The sequence below is a fragment of the Suricata suricatta genome, chromosome 12 (genome assembly GCF_006229205.1).
Source record: "Suricata suricatta isolate VVHF042 chromosome 12, meerkat_22Aug2017_6uvM2_HiC, whole genome shotgun sequence".
Taxonomy (NCBI): Eukaryota; Metazoa; Chordata; class Mammalia; order Carnivora; family Herpestidae; genus Suricata; species Suricata suricatta.
Window position 1 is genome coordinate 94,114,222 of NC_043711.1, and position 20,541 is coordinate 94,134,762.

The window sequence follows — 20,541 nt, forward strand, 5'->3', positions numbered from 1 at the left end:
CCCGGTGGTGGTTGGGACCGTGCCCGGGGTGCCTGCTGCTGCCTGGCCCCGAGCAGAGTCTGCAGGGGACCCCGCACAGAGGTGGTGCAGGGGGACACGGAGACCAGCCGAACCCAGGGGAGGGCCGCTGAGTGCCCAGGCCCAGCTCTGCCTGACGACCATGCGCCAGTGCGTGAGCGTCTCCATGCCCTGGGCCTGCGCACCTGAGTCAGGTCCTGCCACCAGGAGAACCCAGTAAGCTCCATTGGGGCAGAAATGTCCGTAGCCCCTTGGGGAGTCCCCTGCCTGGACCCCCAAGAGAACACTCACACCTGCTGGTTCCGTCCTCGTGAGGTCCCGGGGGGCCTCGCCAGCCGCAGTGTGGGGTCGTTCTCTGTAGCTGAACTCACGGGGCGTCAGGGAGCTGTCACTGGAGGTGGTTTGCTCACTTCCTGCTGGAAGACCACATTCGGTCTGTTACAAACCCTCATGACATCATCGTGCCTCTCACTCCGCCCCCAGACACGATGGACCAGAAAGTTCTAACGCAGAGGGATGCTTGGCACCTTGATCCCCGAGGCTTCGTTCAGTGAAGACACGCCTGCCCACACCCCTTGCCAGAGGCCCGACTGTGGCTGCGGCTGCTCCCAGGGCCACCCCTGCCTCCTGGTGCCCAGGTCTGCGCGGCCAGTCCCCTCCCGACCTGTCTCCTCCCGGCCTCTCCGCTCCCCCGGGCGTCCGAGAGGCTGCCGCACACCATCCCAGGCTCTGGCCTCCTGCAAGCTTTGTCTTGGGGAGAAAAGGCAGTGGTGACCGCAGGGCTCTGCCTGCTGAGCTCCAAGTAGGGGGCGTCCGGTGCCCCTGCTGAGCTGAGGTTGCTGCCTCCCCAGGGTGAAGTGCCCTGAGCGCCCAGAGAACGTGCGGTCTCGGAGGGGAGTGATGGTAACACCTCCAAAGCTGGAAGCCAGGACCCCCCCCCCCACCAGCAGCAAGTGTCTTGTTCATTGATTTATTCACTTACTTCTCTCTTCTCTGCACCCTCATCCCCTCCCCGCCTCCCCCACAGCCCAGACTGGACCAGGAGCCCCCTGAGGCCTGGGATGCGTCTCATTCTCTTTTGTTTCCCTGGGGCCATAACAGGGGTCAGTCCCTGGAAGGAGCTGATAGATGTGAAGACCTTTGGGTCAAAGTTCCCTTCACCTCTCATTCCCTTCTCAAGCCCGGTGCGTCTTTCCCACCAGATGACCTGCTAACTTCAAAGTCTCTTGTGTGTCTGGCTGGAGTCATCCACAGAACCTCGATAGAAATGTGCCGTATCCACCCGTCCAGTGTGGCGGCCATTCACTGCGCACCATCACAGGGCCCTTGACACATGGCTAGTGTGACTTCAGAGCACAGGGAAGGGGCAGGGGAGCCCCCGGCTTCTCCCGGGTCTCTGGAGCCACCAGCGGTGGGCTGGTCGCTCCTGTGGATCAGGGACTGTGGGGGCTGGAGGACAGGCTGGGAGCAGGGACTCTCGCCCTGGGGCCCATGGCAGGCGGGGGTGTGAGGGAGGAGGGAGAAGAGCCTCAGCACCTGACGAACAGACTTCCAACCCTGCCCCGCCCTCCACGTCACCCTCCTCCACCCCTACCTGAAAGCTCCAAGGTGCTGGGGACCAGGCTCTGCCCCTTTCTTATCCCACTCTTCCTGGGGTGTTATGCTCAAGCAGGTAGCCGAGATGGCCCACTGCCAGGTCCAATTTCCAGCCAGTGGCAAGGGGGAAAGAAGGAAGGAGAAGACTCTCACTTTGAAGCCCAGAAGCCAGACCCCTCAATCCTCTTCCCAGCCCAGTGGCCAGAACTTTGTCACAGGTCACCCCAAGCTGAGGAGCAGGGAAGGAGCCATCCTCTGTTCTAGCAGCCATGAGTCCCACTAGGCTGTGAGGGCTCTGTCTGAATAAAAGAAGGGACAAGGGACATAGAGAGGCAGCTAGATGTTTCTGCTCAGAAACACTTGGCGAGATAAATTACCTCACCACAGGGCCACCTAGGCCTTGCCAAGTTAAAGGGAAATAGAACAAATGTTGCCCCGTGAAGGGTCTAAGCACCTCCTTGTCGGCTTCCAGCCAAGGCTCGTGCCTGTGCAGAAGCCAGCCCTCAGTCCCTGCTGGGACTCCACTGCCCCCCCGCCACCAGGTGCTGGCTCTGTGACCGCAGGAAGGCAGCCTAGCCTCCTTGTGCCGCAGTTTCCTTATCTATACAATGGGGATGATAAGACTCCCAGGTGGGTAGTGTAAGATTTAAGATGTGGAGGCAGAGACGAGAGGAAAGAGAGAGACCAAGTTATGGAGGCAAAAAAGCCTTTACTGGGGTCCGCGGCCCCCTGGGCGAGGTTCCGTGACTCGAGGAGGGGTTGAGTCAGGGAAGTCACACCCGGTATGGGAGGGCGAGGTGTTTTATGAGTGAAAGAGTTCCGGGTTTGGTCTTGGGAGGGCAGATGACCAAGTAAGGGCATTTTAGCGCCGTGGCAGGGATTGGTTGCCTCCTTTGTCAGGGTGAGGGGAAGCTGGAGCTTCATGATTGGCTGTTTTCAAATGGCGGGACATTCCAGGTCTGCAGGGTGGGGGTTGTCGGTGCATGGAATTCTTCCCTGACCCACAGCAAATGGCCGCTCGGTCGTCATCTTAAGGTAACTCTTGCAGGTAGGCTTGTCAGAATTAAATGAGTTAATGAACATGAAACATCTAGAACAGAGGCTGGCATGTGGTATCAGCGGCTGGCTGTTCACGGGGAGAGAGCAGTCAGCAGTAAAGAATATTCACGCACATGCACACAGATGATGCACATGGCATGCACACTCGCACACATGCACATACGCACACACGTGCGCACAGGCACTGAGTCTCCTCATCCCGAGCCCTGACCCCTTCCCGGGTGCTCATCGCGACGGCGACAGGGTTGCTGCCTTCCCTGTAGCTTGGATGCAAGTGTCCTCTGTCTCTGAGCCTCCGGACAGTCATGCAAAACCAGGACTGTGGTATCAGCCCCGCTTCACAGAAGAGGAAGCCTGGACCCAGACTTGGGGGCGGGGAGCTCCCCGGGCCACTATCAGTGGCCGGCAGCCAGCCTGTGGGACCTGAGCCCTGCCGGAGCCCAGCTCCCTCAGGCCCAGGGTTCCCCTGAAGGATGGACGGTGTCGTCGGCACGGAGAGATGGGAATCAGCGAAAGGGGAGGGGAATGAGAGAGCCATGAATTTCTGATCAGCAGGCAGCATCTCTGCTTCTCCAGTCAGGCATCTCTGCACTACAAGCATGCATCTCTGCATTGGCCAGAGAGTCAGCCTTATTTATTTTAAAAAAAAATGTATGGGGTACAAAACAGAAGTGGCAATTGCCTTAGACAATGATTCCTGATCGGCAAATTCTTTGGTATGTAAAAGTTTCCCAGAACATAGATTGGTAGAGGACTCATGCATAATCTTTATCAATAGTGATTGATTGTAGATTATTTAGATGCTTATCATATGGGGAAGGAAGGTGCCCTCAGCATTCAAATACAAGGCAATGTTTTTAACATAGCAAAAGCAAAGGTTAGTCCTTTGTGAGCACGGGTCAATAGCCTGTTTTCTTGAGGGGAAGTAAAACAAGTTTCTCAGAAAATGTAATATTTGCTCCCATAAACACAAAAGAAGAAATTCCTATAATTTCCTTCACAAGGTACAGTTCAGAAATGACTTCCAGCAGAGCCTGGACCGTCGGATGTCAGGCCCAGCCACAGAGTCGTGTCACCCCCTCCTCCCCCCCCCCCGCACATTCCGGGCAGCTTAGCAGGACAGGCAGGTCCCTGCTTCCTGGGAGCTCATGCTCCAGCAGCGAGAGCGAGGGAGGTGACACCAAGGACATATGCCCTCCAGGTCACTTCCCATGGTGGGGAGTGGCACCCATAAGAGGACACAGAGCAGCGTCTAGGAGGGGCCTGAGTGGACGGCACCAGGAGGGGGCTCACTGATGAAGGGACACTTGGCAGAGCCCTGGAAGGTGAGCTGGGGACAGCATGGAGGAGACCACAAGGCCGGGACAGAGGCCCTGGGTCGGGACGAACCTGGCACGTTTGTGGCACAGAAGGGAGGTTGGGGAGGCCAGGGGAGGTCAGGGGTGCTGGCCAGGCCTCCATGTGCCCGGGGCCTGTGAAGCTGGGCACATCCTCGAGTGGTCAAGCACGTTCTCAGGGCAGAGACAGCCCCTCCTATGGGCAGGATGGGACGGGGCTTCGTGTTGCGGGGTGGGGGGGGCAGTGGTCCCAGGGCGTGAGAGGCAGGCCCCCCGCTGTTCTTCCTGGAAGCCCAGGGCTGGCTAAGCCAGACGGCCTCAGCCCAGCCTGGCCCTGTCCCCACCAGGCCTCTGCCATCCGGGTGGGGCACCTCAGAATGAGGACCAGGTGGTGTGACCGGACACACGGAATCTCCAGGCCCAGGGAGCATCCTGTGACCGGCCTCCCTGTGCCGGCGGAGGGAACTCTGATGAGGGGGTTTCCTCCCTGGCGAGTCCCTCCTGGCTCTGCCCGTGTGATACCAGCCTGTTTGTGCCTCCTTCTCTGTCTGTTTGGTTCTTACACTTTCCACACAGGATGTGAAGGCAGAACATATGCAGAACGCATACTTGTAACCCTCGGATCTGCTGAGCTTTATCCCTGCAAATTCTCGTCTTCTTGCAGTGGAAGGACACTGGTCTTCAGGAAAGTGATCTATCCACTACTTAGCCATTTAGTCCTGTGTGTGTGCGGCTGTCCGTCACACTTTGTGGGGACACACATAAGAAGGACACACAAATTCACAGGTCCCTTGTGTGTTTGGACAACACGCAACTTTGCATCACAAAAGCACCAGTGACGTCAGAGGCCCCGTGAATCATAATGAGGGTCCCGGCCTGGTATCCAAGAGACCTCAGCTTGCCGCTAAGTCACCGTCCCCTGCGGTGAGAACCGGTGGCGGTATTGGAGCCTCTGGCTGAAGGGAAGGAAATTACATCTAGAATGACCCATATTGTGCCAGAGCTAACGACCCAGTTAACCTCTGGATAATTTTCTGCTTCTTGGTGTCCTGGGAACGGGTGGTGTTTACTCCACTTGGGACAAACCTTTATGAATGTGCATTAATGTGCCGGGGCGTTTGCTGCTCTGGGCCCGGGTGTGCATAGAAATCGGACAGTGAGCCAGGGCCTGGCTGAGCTGCTGCATGAGAATGAGGCTCTTTTCTTTCCCCTCTCAGATCCTTGCCCTGATTTGCATGAGTAAGGGTTTTTGCCTCCCCCCTTTTCTTAATGTGTTTGTTGATTATTGATCTGTCTCCTATGGAGGGACAAATTATTTACCCACCAGGCAGTGACCTAAATGTGACAGAAGCTTTGGCTGTGTCTGCCGTGAACTTGGAGCCAGACAGCAGCCCTGGAACTGGTAGAAACAATTCCCGGAGAATTTACCCGGCCCGGGGATGTAAAGATCACAAGTACGCTGGTCTCCAGCAGACTCATTAAGGGGCATCTTGGCAAAGGAAGAGGCTTGATGTTTAAGAAGGAAAGAAAAGATCTTCTTTTGTGGTTAAAAAAAAAAAAAATCTAGTTCCATTTAACAAAAAGCTCCAAAGTGTCTCTAAATGAGACTGTGGTTTCCCTGGGGAAAATAGAAGACCTTGCCGACTTTTAGAAATGTGGTTCGCAACACCGTCAGACCCAAGACCACTTTTCTTTTTAACAAATAATTTTCTAATTTCCACTTTAGTGTCATGAAATAATATTCATAGATAATATAAGCCACCTAAATACCTCTTCTTTTTAAAAAAATTTTTAACGTTTATTTATTATTGAGAGACAGAGAGAGATAGAGCATGAGCAGGGGAGGGGCAGAGAGAGAGGGAGACACAGAATCCGAAGCAGGCTCCAGGCTCTGAGCCTGACGCGGGGCTCGAACTCACAAACCACGAGATCATGACCTGAGCCGAAGTAGGACGCTCTACCGACTAAGCCACCCAGGTGCCCCCTAAATATCTCTTCTTCATCCACGTTAACGGCTTAACTACAACATAAAGAGAAATAAGAGAAAAATAATTTATGTGCAGTTATTCACAATAAACAGTGCATATGTTAACACGCAAATGCCTTGGCAGGAAGGCTCCCAGCTGGTCCGGCTTTAAGCACAGGCTGGCATAAGGGTGTTGCGTTGGCCTCGCAAATGCCATTGGACACACTGGTGCCGTGGTGTGATGGCTCCGACTGGTGACCCACCATTGACAAATTTTCTGAACAAAACAAACACAAGCTTCCCTTGACTTACATCATAGTTGACATCCCAGGAAACTCCATGAATATTAAAACAGTGCGAACAGCATTAGTATTGTTTCCACATAAAACGCATTTTCTGTTTGAGCCTCTCGTATCATTATAAATAAGGTTCACTTCTACTTGAACCTGGCGCAAGATGAAGGACAACGATTCTAGAAGCAAGATGTGGGACTGCCCTGGGTACAGTGGCCATCGGGTATCCCCAGCTCCCTGGCTAGCTGTCCACCCTGCCCAAGAGGGAGGCAGGCCCCCCAAGGATACCCCAGCTGCCTCAGGCCTCCACTGCCCCTACCCCACCCCAGGCAAAGAACAGTGGATTCTCAAACCAGGTCCCCATATGTGTCCCCAGCTCCCAGGGACCTGACAACCTCCCTCCTGTACCTCTTATTTGGGAACTCCCTCCGCTCGGATCGTGCCTTCTGTGTGGGTGTTGAGGATTTCTGCCTAAGGGTCCCTTTGCATTGATCAGTTTGCTTGCTAACTTATCTTTATTACCAAAACTGTATCAAGATAACCACACTCAGTCAAGGTTAAGTGGCCCACGCAGCCGCACTTCACCAGCTCGTGCCTTCCTGTGAACGTGGTCAGTTTTCACCTACTGGCCAGACTCTGATTGTCTACACTTTCTCCCAGCATGCTGCCCTGCCCTCTCCTTTCCAAGTGTCCCCTGACATTCACCCCAGAACCCAGTCTCCTTCCCCGTCCACACCCCAAATCTACAGCCAAACATTTCTTTTTCCACAACGTTCTACGCACTTGCAGACTCATATGCAAACATATATACGAAATATAATTGTATGACATAAATTACTTTGCAATTTGTCTTCTCAATCTCGGTATATTGTGGATATTTTCCAGGTCAGTGGATTAGGACCCAACTCAACGTTTAGAAACAGCTAGCATCCCGTACTGTGAATACGCCACACTCTGATCAGGTGGCCTTTAGATTCGGGGATCAACTGTAATCAAGTCACTCTGACCAGTACTGCAATAAATACTTTTGAATATATATCCTTGTACTGGGGGCTTTTATCTCGAAGAGAGAGGTTCCTAAACGTAGGACTTGCTGGGTGCAAGACTGTGTGTGTCTAAGTTAGACTTGATGGAGGGAGGAATTCCGCCTGAGGCAGGAGGGGAGAGGATTCTTGGTGGACGAGGTGTCTGAGGTGGCATTTGAAGGCTCAGGACACTGTGTGGGCTGCTGGGGAGGGTGGTCCCCAAGGCAAGTGACAGCACTCCACTAGGAGTGAGTGAAAGAAACCCACAGAGAGTCCTCCTAGCCAATTCCATAGTGAGAGGGGCACTTATTGGGAAACCAGAAGACCTGGATTCTGGCGTGGGGTCTACAATCAACTCTCCAGGTGACCTTGGGTGAGTCCCTTCCTTCTCTGGGAAAATTCAGCAGTTGGGTTAGATGGCCTTTAAAATCTCTTCAACATGAGCTCTCTATGATTCAATGAGAACACTCTTATGTGACGGAGCTTCCTGAGCTCCTTATAAGGTGCTTCGTTGGGATGATGGATTCTTTCCCATAAATCATGGTGATTTATGTCCATGTGGTTAAATCTAACACCTCTCTTTCTTACACACCCCCACACCATCCCTCCTTCCACAAACATTTTGGAATGTTTCCTATATGTAAAACAATCTTCTAGAAGCTAGTGTGGAAAACAAACACAGTCCTGCCATTCTGGGCATCCTAGACCATCCCCTCAGAGAGCATTCTCTTGGCCTGTGGCCGGAAGTGCTGGCAGTGGACAGCCCCGGGGACCCCTCAGCCGATGGTGCATGTAAATCAGAATATAAATGTTCAGGACTCAGTTCTAGCTGCCCGCGTGAGGACACGCCGTCTCCCTCCTCTCCCCTGCTGTGCCTCCTGGGACCCCTTCCCCCACACAACTTCGCTCTCACCACAGAACCCTGCACGGAGCCGCACACACAACGGAGACTTGGTGAACAATGAACGACAGTAACACAGAGACATTTTTCAAACACCAGCCCTGTGCCAGGTCCTTTTTCAAGAGCTTCACCCTGAATAATTCATCTCATTCTCACATTGACCTTATGAAGTGGGGGCTGATTGTCACCGTGTGACGGAGGAGAAAACTGAGGCACAGAGGGTATAAGCACTGATCCTAAGGCTAATGGGGTCAGGAGTGGCCAAGCCAGGATTCAAGTCCGGAACGTCTGACTCCAGAGCCCCCGCTCCTAATTGCTGCACACACATGCACACATGTGTGCACATACATGTCGGTGTGCACACAGATGCACGCATATACAAGATGAGGGAATGAAAGCCCAGGAGCTGAAGCGTTCTGTGGCTGGTCACACAGCCGCTAAGACAGGACCTGGATTTAACCTCAGTCTTGTTATTGTGGCCCCGCTGTCCCCATCTGGAGCAGAATAAAGATAATAATCAAGTATGGAAATGCTGGACATCGGGATTCCATGCTACCCTAGTCCCTGCTTGTCTGTGATTATAGACCAAAGAGCCGGGGTGCCTGGGTGGCCCAGCCAGTTGAGCGTCCGACTCGTTTTCGGCTCAGGTCTTGATCACATGGTCTCGAGATCGAGCCCTATGTCAAGCTCCACACTGAGCACAGAGCCTGCTTAAGATTCTCTTGCTCCCTCTCGCTCTGCCCCCTCTTGCACTCCTGTGCTCTCTCAAAAAAAAAATAAAATAAAAATAAACCAAAGAGCTGAAATCCAGCCACACAGTCAGTTCAAAGGAATCTCTCGGATCTTACTGGTGATGCTCTAAACAGCCTGGAGGTCAACGCACTTCTCAAAGTGGAACCTGCTTGCTGCGGTTTCCCCCCCTGCACAACGGGGCTGATAACACAGCCCTCTCCACGGGCCACTGCGAGGGTTAGAGGAAGCCGATGAGTGCTTAGACCCTGCCTGTGGTCCAGTGTATTGTATTTTCGTGTCTTCCCTGTTTTCTGTACGGATGAACAAAATGGTAACAGCTGTCCTTGAATTTTGTGTTTTAGTGCTTGAATAAAAAGGTGTGAGTGAGTGTTGGCGGATATACTGAAGCTCTTAGGATTTACCTAAGGGGTCCCCGCTCTGACTCCCCAGCGACCAGCTGTCCCTGGGAGCCTCCATGAATGAGAGCTGCCACCCGGCATCATTGTTTCAACTTGTGCCCAGGGCCCCATGCACGGTCACATGCCGACCAGAGAATCGTCCAGCCTCTGTCTCACTGTGCGGAGCCAATACAACCCAACGTCACGACTTTTACGTTCTTCTCCCTGCCTGTGGATTCTCGCTACAATCAACAAGAGAGCTATCAGCTGTGCTTGCATTTTGTGTTGTAATCATTTTTTTGGTAATCATTTTAATTTCTTCAGTGCCTTCTATCGCCATGGTTTTGTCTCTCTGAGAATGATGAGCGGGATCATCACAAAAGATGCAGTATTTGGGGACTGGCTCGGTCACCAGCATACTGCCCTTGACATGCATCCCCTGTAGGGATCAATAGTTCTTTGTTTAGAGCTGGGCGGGCTCTCTTGTGTGGTGTGTTCATCCATTCACCGGCTAGAGGACCTCGCGGCTGTCTCCGCCCTTGGGGTCCTTTTATCTTTGGGTTATTTTGGAGACTTTCACAACAGTTATACTCTGAGTATCACAATGCCTTGTGGGAAGTGCTTCAGACGGAAACTGCTCTGTATCAGGTACGTGTTCCTGCACTAATTGAGATTGAAGGATTTTAGGAAGTTCATCTCCTCCCCTCCTCTACCTCCTCATCCCTAATTTGTAAGGATGTTCACTTTATTTGTTTTTAATGTTTTATTTATTTTTGAGAGAGAGAGACAGCGTGAGCTGGGGAGGGTCAGAGAAAGAGGGAGACACAGAGTCCGAAGCAGGCTCCAGGCTCCGAGCTAGCTGTCAGCACAGAACCCGATGCGGGGCTCAAACCACAGACTGTGAGATCATGACCTGAGCCGAAGTCAGACTTAACCAGTTGAGCCACCCAGGCACCCCCGGATGTTCACTTTAAACAGCTGAAAACAAAGTATCTCCAAGCCCCATTTCCAGCTCTACCTCAGACCCTAGGTAATCATCTCTGCTCCTTCTTTTTAAAAGGACCTAGGCAATTTTGGAAAGAATAAATGCCCTATGTAAGGAACGTTAAAAAAAAAAAAAGGACAAAATCCAAAGATCAGACACTGGTCCCCTCCGTCCCACGTGGCCCAACAACCAGGAACCCGGGACCCGGGAAACCCTCCCTGTCCGCTGCCGTCCAGATGGAGGGAACCGGGCGCCACAAAGGAGCCGCAGGATCTCACCGCCTCGCCCGCGCCCCCCTCTGCCCGTGAGCTCCTTTCGTCAAGCCCTGGTGGGTTTGGTTTGTTGAAGGTTTAACAGGATTCCAGACTTGGGGATGGTCTTCTCGGATTTTCTCCTTCTCTTTCCTTTTGAGGCTTAAACGTACCCCCAAGACACTGAGAAAACAACCGTGGCCGAGAAGATTAGAATTACACAGGCTATGCTTCCCTTACACAGAAGTGGCGAAATGTGTCCTCCCCAGAGGTGTGAATTTCCTGGTACAAGAGCCAAAAAAGTGAAGTTCATTTAAATAAAGATGCAGACTTTGCTCCATAGAAGTAGGATAAGCATAAGGAGGTGTCTGTGTCCCTGCACTCGCCTAGGGTGGGGGCTCCTGCCCGATGGTCTCCCGTCCCCCCCAGACTCTCTGCCTGGCTGTTTCTGGGCGAAGACCCATCACTACCAGAGGCTGAGCCCACCCAGGACCGTGTCCAGCTCTGGGGCTCCTGCTCCTTCTGGCCCCACCCCTCCTTCCTGCTTCCTCAAGAAAAGGTGCTCATAGATGAAACAAGTCTGGCCATCGGTATTGAGGGGAAGTGATGGGTATATGGAAATCCATTACATCATTCTTTTTACTTTCATGTATGTTTGAAAACTTCCAAAATATGAAATAAAATTGTTAAAAAGCTGGAAAAATCGACATAAAAAATTGTGAATCCCAAACTGTAAAGCCAAGCCCCGACAGGATATGTATTCTACACGTGAGTGGTCATTATTAGGGAAGCCTCCAGAGTGGGGAAGTCTAAACGTTCCTATCAGTAAGCTGTGTGACCTTGGGCAAGTTATTTAACCTCTCTGTGCTTCTGTTTCCTGCTTTGTGAACAGAGATACTAATAATATCTCCAGGATAGGGATATCAGTTTCTTAGGGCTGTTATGGCAGATTGCTGCCAGAGTCCAGCTCCAGCAGGTCTAGGGCTCCCTGGAGGATGGACGGTGTCAGCAAAAGAGAGTGAGAGAGCCTCAGTTTTCTTTCTGCACACCAGGCAGGCATCTCTGCTCTGACCAGAGAATCAGCTTTATTTATTGAACAAATGTACGGGGTACAAAAGAGAAGTGGCAATTGTCTTAGACAATGATTTCTGATGACAAATTCTTTGGTATGTAAAAATTTCCCCGAGCATAGGTATGGCTTTCCAGCAGATTGCCACAAACTTAGAGGCTTAAAACAACACACACTTACAGTGCTGATGGTCAGAAGTCTAAAATCAGTCCACATTACTGTGTTCCTTCTAGGAGCTCCCAGGGAAAATCTGTTTCTTGACCTTTCCCAGCCTCTAAAATTTTTTTGATGCATATTTATTTTTGAGAGAGAAAGAGACATACAGAGCATAAACAGGGGAGGAACAGAGAGGGAGAGAGAGAGAGAGACAGACAGACAGACAGAATCCAAAGTAGGCTCTTGGCTCTGAACTGTCAGCACAGAGCCTGATATAGGGCTTGAACTCACAAACTGCAAGATCATAACATGAACCAAAGTCAGATGCTTAATTGACTGAGCCACCCATGCCCCTTACTTTTTCCAGCTTCTAGAGACTAACTGTCTTTCTTGGTTTAAGGCCCCTTCCTCCACCTCGAAAGCAAGCAGCACAGAATCTTCTCTTTTCCTTGACCTCTTGCTTCCTCTTATAAAGACCATCACGATGACATGGGGCCACCTGGGCAATCCAGGCTCCTCTCCTCGTCTTGAGATCCTTCGCTTAATCACATCTGCAAAGTCTCTTTCACCATGTGAGCTACCACATTCACAGGTTCTGGGGAGTAAAATGTGGACGTCATCAGGAGGACATTATTTGTGGACCACAATGGGGCCGTTATGAGGACTAAATATGTTAGCACTCATAGGTGTCTCTAGTACACAGTAATCACTAGTTAGTATTAGCTGTTAATAATATAATTATTATCAGTACAAGGTATTCATGAATTGATTTTTAAAATATTGAACCCATCAGAAAGAAAGTTGCAGCCAGGTGTGGTTTGTAACTAAAGGAGGGTAAATAGAACCTTCCTTAGGAGAAACCTGGCGTGTGTCTTCACCTCTTCCTTTTTCCTGCTGACTGGATACTGGGTGTAATGGCCGGTGCTGGAGACACCATATTAGACCATGAGGTAACCCAGGGAATGAAAGCCACTCATGGCAGAAGATAAATGGAGAAATAAGAGCACAGCCCTCACAGGCGGCCTTTGGCCCTTCCACCCCCAACCTGTTACATAAGACAAAAATACATGTATGTTGTGCTTAAGCTTCTCTTATCTTGGGCCTGGGTCACTCACAGCAGAATGCAATGCTCCTGATACTTTCATTTGAAATCTGTTTCCCATAAATCATAAGAGATGTCAAAGACACGGAGATGCCTACAAAATGAAATAAGAAAATGGTCTGCGTCTAGAGACCCAAAGGGCTCTGCTGGCCTCTTTTCAGAGCTCAGAGGGGGTCAGGGTGATCACCCCAGTTTGTCCCCACGGGGGGTTCATTTCTTCCTTTCTTTTTTATCATCTTTTCAAATATCATGATCCTTGAGGAGGTAAAAAGGGCACGAGAGGAAGACTGAATCCAGGCTGTGGTGGCATGTGTGTGCGAGGAAATGGAGAGATCCGGAGACAGAAGGACCAGCATGGGCTGTTCTGTAGCGGAAAGCACTGGAGACACGTGGAGATAGAGCACAGCGGCCTCACCTGAAATGCCCTGGGCCTGTATGGACAGAGAGAAAGAAAGATCAATCTTGAGAACACAACCTTGATTCCTTCCGGCCCGTGGTCGTCCATGAGAATGTTTATGTGGTTTTTATTCCTTGCACCATCCGTTGAGTTTGGAGGAGGAACGGCCCATCAACACTGTGCTCGGTTCATCTGGAATTCCAAGGAGCTCAGCCCAGCACACCCATGCAAGCCACCCAGACCCCCACCCAGGCCGGGCTGCACACCTTCGCCAGCGTGCGGGGGTCCTGTCCACACTCCCTCCCCCCACCTGCCTCTCTCCTAACCAAGCGTTTCTTGGCCTGTTCAGGAGTATCCCCTCTGCATCCCGTGGGCCTCAGGGAGGCTGACCCCCCTCCCAGTACAGAGCCACTCAAACCCCATCTGTGATGGGGTCACTCATGGACGTGTGACCCCACTGAGGCCAAGGACAATTGCTGGGGGTTTACGATTAATAATATCCTCGCTCTTCCTGGAGCACGGGCAGGAGTGGCCGTGTTGGCAGGGGACAGAGAAGTGAGACGGGACTGAGACATAGTCTGGACTGTGAGGAGCAGGGCAGGGGTGGAAGGACCTGGATCCTTGAGGGCACCTGCAGGTTGCTGAGCAAAGCCCTCCCGAGGCCCCCACTGCCTCTCCCCTTCCAGCAGAACGAGCCAACGCACCACGCAGCCGTGAGCCCATGTGAAATCTGGACAAAATCATCTTCGTTCGTGTTGGATTCACAGTGTGCTATGAGGAGCTGGGGGCTGGTTTCTTCACTGTTTGGCGGTTGGGATTCGCATCAGTGTTCTCTTTCTTAAAATTTTTTTATTTTTAAGTTTATTTTGAGAGAGACAGAGACAGTATGAGCAGGGGAGGAGCAGGGGGAGAGAGAGAGAGAGAGAGAGAGAGAGAGAGAGAGAGAGAGAGAATGCCAAGCAGGCTCTGCATGGTCAGCACAGAGCCCAACGCAGGGCTCAAACTCAAGAAACCGTGAGATCATGACCTGAGTCGAAACCAAGATTCAGACACTTAAGCGTCGGAGCCACCAGGTGTCCCATCACTGGCCTCTTTCTTAATCTCTACCTTTAACAAGAATGCCAGGGCCATGTTTGCAAGGCATGATGTCTGTTCCCGAGAATGTCATGTGAGGGAGAGTGCTACAAAGAGGCGATTCTTTTATGGTCCAGAATGGGCTGAATTCTGAAACTATAACACTCTTAACAAGGAATCAATTAAAGTGATTACAAGTTCTTCTTAAGACCGTAAACCCAAAATGATAATTTTTACCTGAGACCAGAGCTTTCTCTGGCTCTCTAGGCAGCTACTTACTTACAATTACCTCCCTTTTTGTGGGACCTTTTCAAGTCAGTCCGGCTGACCACAATCAGTAATAAAAGCGTGAAAAGGTAAAAGCCGTAATCACGTTTGCAATTTGACTGTGGTGGTTATGCCCAGTGTGAGTGTGCAAGAGATCCATGGAGAGGCAGGAAGGGAACCCATGCAGTTCGGTCCTCACAGTCATCAGCTCTCAGGGTTTATTATCTGGGAAACTTCCCGCTAAGTTCTACTCCCAGGTGGGGCGACAAGATTGGGGACACAAAGAACGTCATTGTTAATTTTAGTCCTGAGACCCAAACCATGAGAATCCCTTTTAAAAGGCTTTAATATTGAATAACTATATATTATATAGAATAACTATATTCTTATTTCCTACAGATTTCCCAATATAATTCCCAATAATTCATATGGATTTTTTGTTTTGAAAGAGAAAATAAGATTTTGGTGAGAATGTTGGCTCTGGACGCTTCCTTCCGGGCGCCCCACCCCCGAGCTCGACTCACTCCCACGGAAGGAGAGTCTGGATTCAATATAAATGCAAAACGCTCCAGACACCAGGGATTCTCTGTGCTTTGCGTGAACAGCGACAGCAGCTTGCAAGTGGGCGGGACTTGGCGGGGAGGCCCCTGTCGCACATCCGCCGCCACGCGCCGCGCTCCCCGACGTCCCTGTGAAATCTGCCTCCGTGGCTAATTTCACACTCCAGGGACAGAGCTGTGAGCAGCTCAGAGCACATAATTCTCGTTCTCATAACAGTTTCCCTAACCCTCAACCCCCCTTTTATGGCATTTTTTTTGCCACCTTTTAAAAATTAAAACTCTCGGTTTTTCTTAATCATCTCTTTAATGTCGTGACTACACATAACCGAGATTTTATTTTGTCTTTAGATCTTTTGCGAAGCTTTCTCTGGCTGGGTTGCATTTTTTCAAAAGCGAAATGAATCCTTCGCATATTCCGCACTCATTATTCGCTCTCCTGCAGCTTTCTAAATGATGTAGGTTCTTGGATGCTTCTGTGATGGGCACTGAATGCATTTGAAATGCGCTCTTAAAATATGCTTTTCATCTCCCTTCAGATCATAAAGTGAATTTTCTTCTCTGGGTTTCGCAGACCTGAGAAACGCTGCTCTGTTCTAGAATGAGTTGCAAGACACAGGGGAGGGTCCTTTGGGACAGAGAGGGGGGAGTCTCAGTTGACTCCTCGGTTGAAACTTGTCTCTCCTGTGCACTGGTGTTTGTTCAGAACCTAGCCTAGTAGCTGGTGTAAAATCGGCACTCAACAAATATTTGTGGAATGAATCCACTACTTCATTAACGGAGAGTGGCGTCTCTTATTTTTCCTTGGGGCTGTGTCGCCTTGTGCTTGAGTTCCAGTCCTTCCATTTCTTTGGTGTGCACTTCGTCCCTAGTGAGATGACAAACTCCGAGAGGGGTCAGCCCCTGTGTGACACTAGTTTCTCAGCCTCGGCACTACTGACCTTTGTGCCGGACAATCGTTGTGGGGGGTCATCCAGAGCATCCCAGGATGTGTATTGGCATCCTTGAACTCTATCCTCTAGACGCTACCCCAGTCTGCAGGCATTGCCATTGTCTCCTGCACCCCGTCGAGAACCCTTGTATCACACCAGTGCCAGTGTAAGTGCCAAGTGAGTGCCTCATTTATCCTTCTTGGGAGAGGACTCGGGCTTCAGTTTTATCTCCCTTGAGGATTTTAGGCCATTGCTCTCTTAAAAACTTGTACCTCTGTTAGTACATCAATTCCCTCAGCAAGCACTTAGTGAGCACCTGCTGTACTCAGTCACCAAGGAGGGGAGAATAGTCAGGCTGGGTGGGAGGGGAAGCGGAGATGGGCTTCATGGAGCAGAAACTCTGTTGTGTTCACAGTTGCGTCTCCCATAGAGCATTCCCTGGCCCATAGTAGGCACTCAAGAAATGTTTGCTATTGAAACACCTCCAAGAGGACCAGGGGATGAAGCGCTAGAGGAAATTATGACAATATGACCCTGAACACTGCCCAGTACACCTGCTTCTCTTCTAAAGGGACGGGTGGACAACTTGGCTGCATCAGGGAAATCTGGAAGTAGATTAGGGCCCAGACTGGGACTGGGGACCATACCAACGACTAACCTAGATGTTCAATGTCAACACCCACGAGACGAATAGGAAATGTGAGTCCAAGGAACAAAAAAACTCCTCCATCAATGTTTGAAATCAAGAAAGTGTGGGCACTTTTCCTCAATTCAGAACTTTTAGTGATGCGTATAAAATCTCTGGGCAATTGCAATAAAAAACCTTAGTAAGGCTAATACAATAGTAATAACGTAATAACAGCAGCTAACAGCTACTGAATATTAATATGTGCAGTGCATTGTTTTATCAATTGCTTATTACCCATGACTCATTTAACCTTCACAAGAAATGTATCGAGTAGGGATGATTATTATCTGGATATGACTGATGAGGAAACAGGAGCAGAGGATTTGCTTTCCCTAAATCGCTCACCTAATAAATGCTGGAGTGACGTTTGACCCTAAGCAGTCAGCAGCAAGATCTGAGCTCTTCACCATAGTGCTGTCATGGGTTCCGTTTTGTTTGTCAAGGGTATTATTTTAAGGAATTTAGAGGAAGAGACAGAATGGATACAATGCTGGAGAATTTCAACAAAGAAATCGAAGAACCTAAAATAGATCCAAAAGTACACTTGAAAACTAAGAAATTCAATACCTCAATCAGAGTTTCTTTGATGACTATGTAATCGCAGGTTGGAAACAGGAGAAAAATCAGTGAACTTAAAGTTAGGTTGATAGAAATGATCCAAACTATTTAAGATACAAAGCAGATGAATATAGGGAAGGGAAACAAAAAGAATCTAAGAACATGGAGAGAGACAAAACATGAGACTTTTAAATACAGAGAACAGACTGAGGGTTGCTGGAGGGGCTGTGGGTGGTGGTGGGGTTGGGCTGAATGGGCAAGGGGCATTGAGGAAGACACTTGTTGGGAAGAGCACTGGGTGTTATACATAAGGATGAATCACTGGACTCTACTCCTGAAATAATTATTGCACCAGATGCTAACCAACTTGGATGTAAATTAAAAACAAACAAACACATAAATAAAATTATCCAAACTGAAGTAGGAAAAGAAAAAATTCAATAATTTTTTAAAAAGAGAGAGAGAGAAAGTGCCTACAATGCACATAGGATAACATCAAACAGTCTAAAATACGTGTGACTGAAGATTCAGAAGAAAAGAAAAGAGGCGATAGAGAAGAAATAATACTGGCAGTTATGGTTGGAAGTTGCCCAGCATTGATTTAAGATAGGAAGCCACAGATCCGAGAAGCTCTGTGAACACAACCTAGGACAAATACAGAGAAAATCCTGTTTAGGTAGATCATTGCCAAACTTCTCAAATCAGATGTAAAGAGAATATGTGAATTCGGGAATCAAGATGGCTGACTTCTCTCACAAACAGTGGATGTTGTCATTGGCAAAAAAATATTTTTGAAGTGGTTAAAAACAACAGCAAAACAAAAAAAAAAAGCCAATCTAGATTTCTACGCCCAGTAAACTACAGTCCTCGAAAATGAACAAGAAATAAAGCTATTTGCAAACAAACAAAAGCTGAGAGAATTTGTCACCCACAGAACTCCCTGGCAAGAGATTGTAAAGGATGTTCTTTGGGTGCAGGTGACATGATTCCGGAGCTACTGAGAGGAATAAAGAGCCACAGGAAGAGAAATACATGGGTGAATATAAACTACTACTTAAAATAAATTAAGTATTGACTTCCAGTAACCAGAATGTCATGTACTGCAGGGTTTACTACAAGACAGACTAGAGAGGCAGGTGGAATGATACCACTCTAAATCTCTTATTTGCTACAAGAATGACTATGAGACCAAGTTAAAATTAATTGCAATAAATTAAGAACGTATAACTGAAGTCTCTGAAGCAACCATCGAAATATTAACTGAAAGGGCCGGGGGTAAAGACTATACAGGAGACACAATGGAGTAATAAAAATACTCAATTAATCAGAAGAAGGCAGAATAGTAGGACCAACAGAACAAAGATGACACAGCTAAATACCTCATGTATAAGATAGAGATCGTCAGGCAAGATTAAAATAAATAAACCAACAGAAAATAAATCCAACTACAAATGGTTTACAAGAAGCACACTTTCCTCAGAAATAAAAAAATCTGATAAATCCAGCAACATTTACAAAAAACTCAACAGCATGATGTTCAGCAAATGCATGCCTACTCATGATTCCATGTGTATGAAGTTCAAGGACAAGCAAAACTTATCTTTGATCACAGATTATGATAAAAGTCAGTTCAGCAGTGACCTGGGGGGATGTTATGAACTGGAAAAGGCCACATGGAAATCTCTAGGAGTGAAGGAAATACAGTAAAACCTTAGATTGTGAAGAACTTGGTCTCTGAGCATTCTGCAAGATAAGCAAACATTTCTAATAAACTTCAACTTGATAACCAAGCGATGCCTTGCAATAGGAGTAGTGTGTGACGCCAAATGTCACATGATCACAACTGAGTCAATGGTTCTTGAAATTCACTTTGATGCATGAGTGCTTTGGATGACAAGCATGTTTCCAGAACGAATTACCCTCGTAAACCAAGGTCTGTGTGTGTTTTTGTTGTTGTTTAGATGTACATTCATTTTTGAGAGAAAGAGAGTAAGAGTAGGGGAGGGGCAAAGACAGATCGGGGGGGGGGTACAGAGGGTCCAAAGCAAGCTCCCCGCTGACAGCAGAGATCCTGACACAAGGCTCAAATTCACAAACCCTGAGCTCATAACCTGAGCCAAAGTCGGATACTCTCTTGACTGAGCCCCCCAGGCGCCCTGGAAATGTCTGTTTTGATCTGAGTGGGAGTTATAAAGATAAAATATGTATTTCAAAATTCAACATGCTGTATATTTAAGATTTGTACATTTGCACATGCACAACTCTTTCTTGCCTCTTTCACTGTACCACCGTCCCGGGTCAGGTTTACCAGGACCTGGAGGCTGAGGTGGGGGGCAGTCAGGAGAGCAGTTGCTGGTGAAGTCTCCAGAATAACACCTGCAAAGAAGCAAAGGAAGCAGAGAAGGATGGAACAGACCCCACTGGCTTTGAGGACAGGGAGCAGTGTTTTTACACCCAAGTCATCGAGTCATGGGACATGTAGCGGAGAGAGCTGTCCACCGCCAGCACTCCTGGCCCCCAGGGGAACAGCTCCAGGCTCCTGGAGGGAGGTGGGGTGGCACTCCACAGCGTCCCCCGCGACCGCCTGGTCCGAGCCACCAGGCTTGCTCCCCTGAATGAGCACCGGCCCCGTCTCCAGTCTCTGGCTTCCACGCAGCTTCCCACCACGATTTGTTCCCCACACTGCCACCAGGGGCTGTTCAGGAAAATACATCGCACCGCATCAGATGTGGACCCGACATGAATCCCGCTGTGTCTCCCCATCGTGTCTAGGGAGAAATTCTTTACCCTGGCGACCACCGTCTCTGCCTGGTCCCTGCACTCCCCCCATCTCCAGCTCAGCAGAAGAGAGTGCAGAAGAGGGTGACCAGCTTGTCCCTGTTTGGCCGGGACATCTTGGCGTCACCACTGAAAGTCTACATCTGGGAACCTCCTTGGTGTGAGGCAAACCAGGACAGTTGGTCCTCAGACTTTTGGATGACATGAATAGAGGCAAAACGAGGAATCACGGACAGGCCAAGGCTTTGGCTTGAAGCACTGTCTGTGCTAGGGACACCCGGGGAGATGCCAGCCCACCTGACCTCAGAGCCCAAACCTGGACAGGCTGGAGACTCAGAACCGGACTCCCTCAGTCCCAGGGGACCGTCCTCGGAAAGCCCAGGGCCGGTGTCAGGGCGGGGG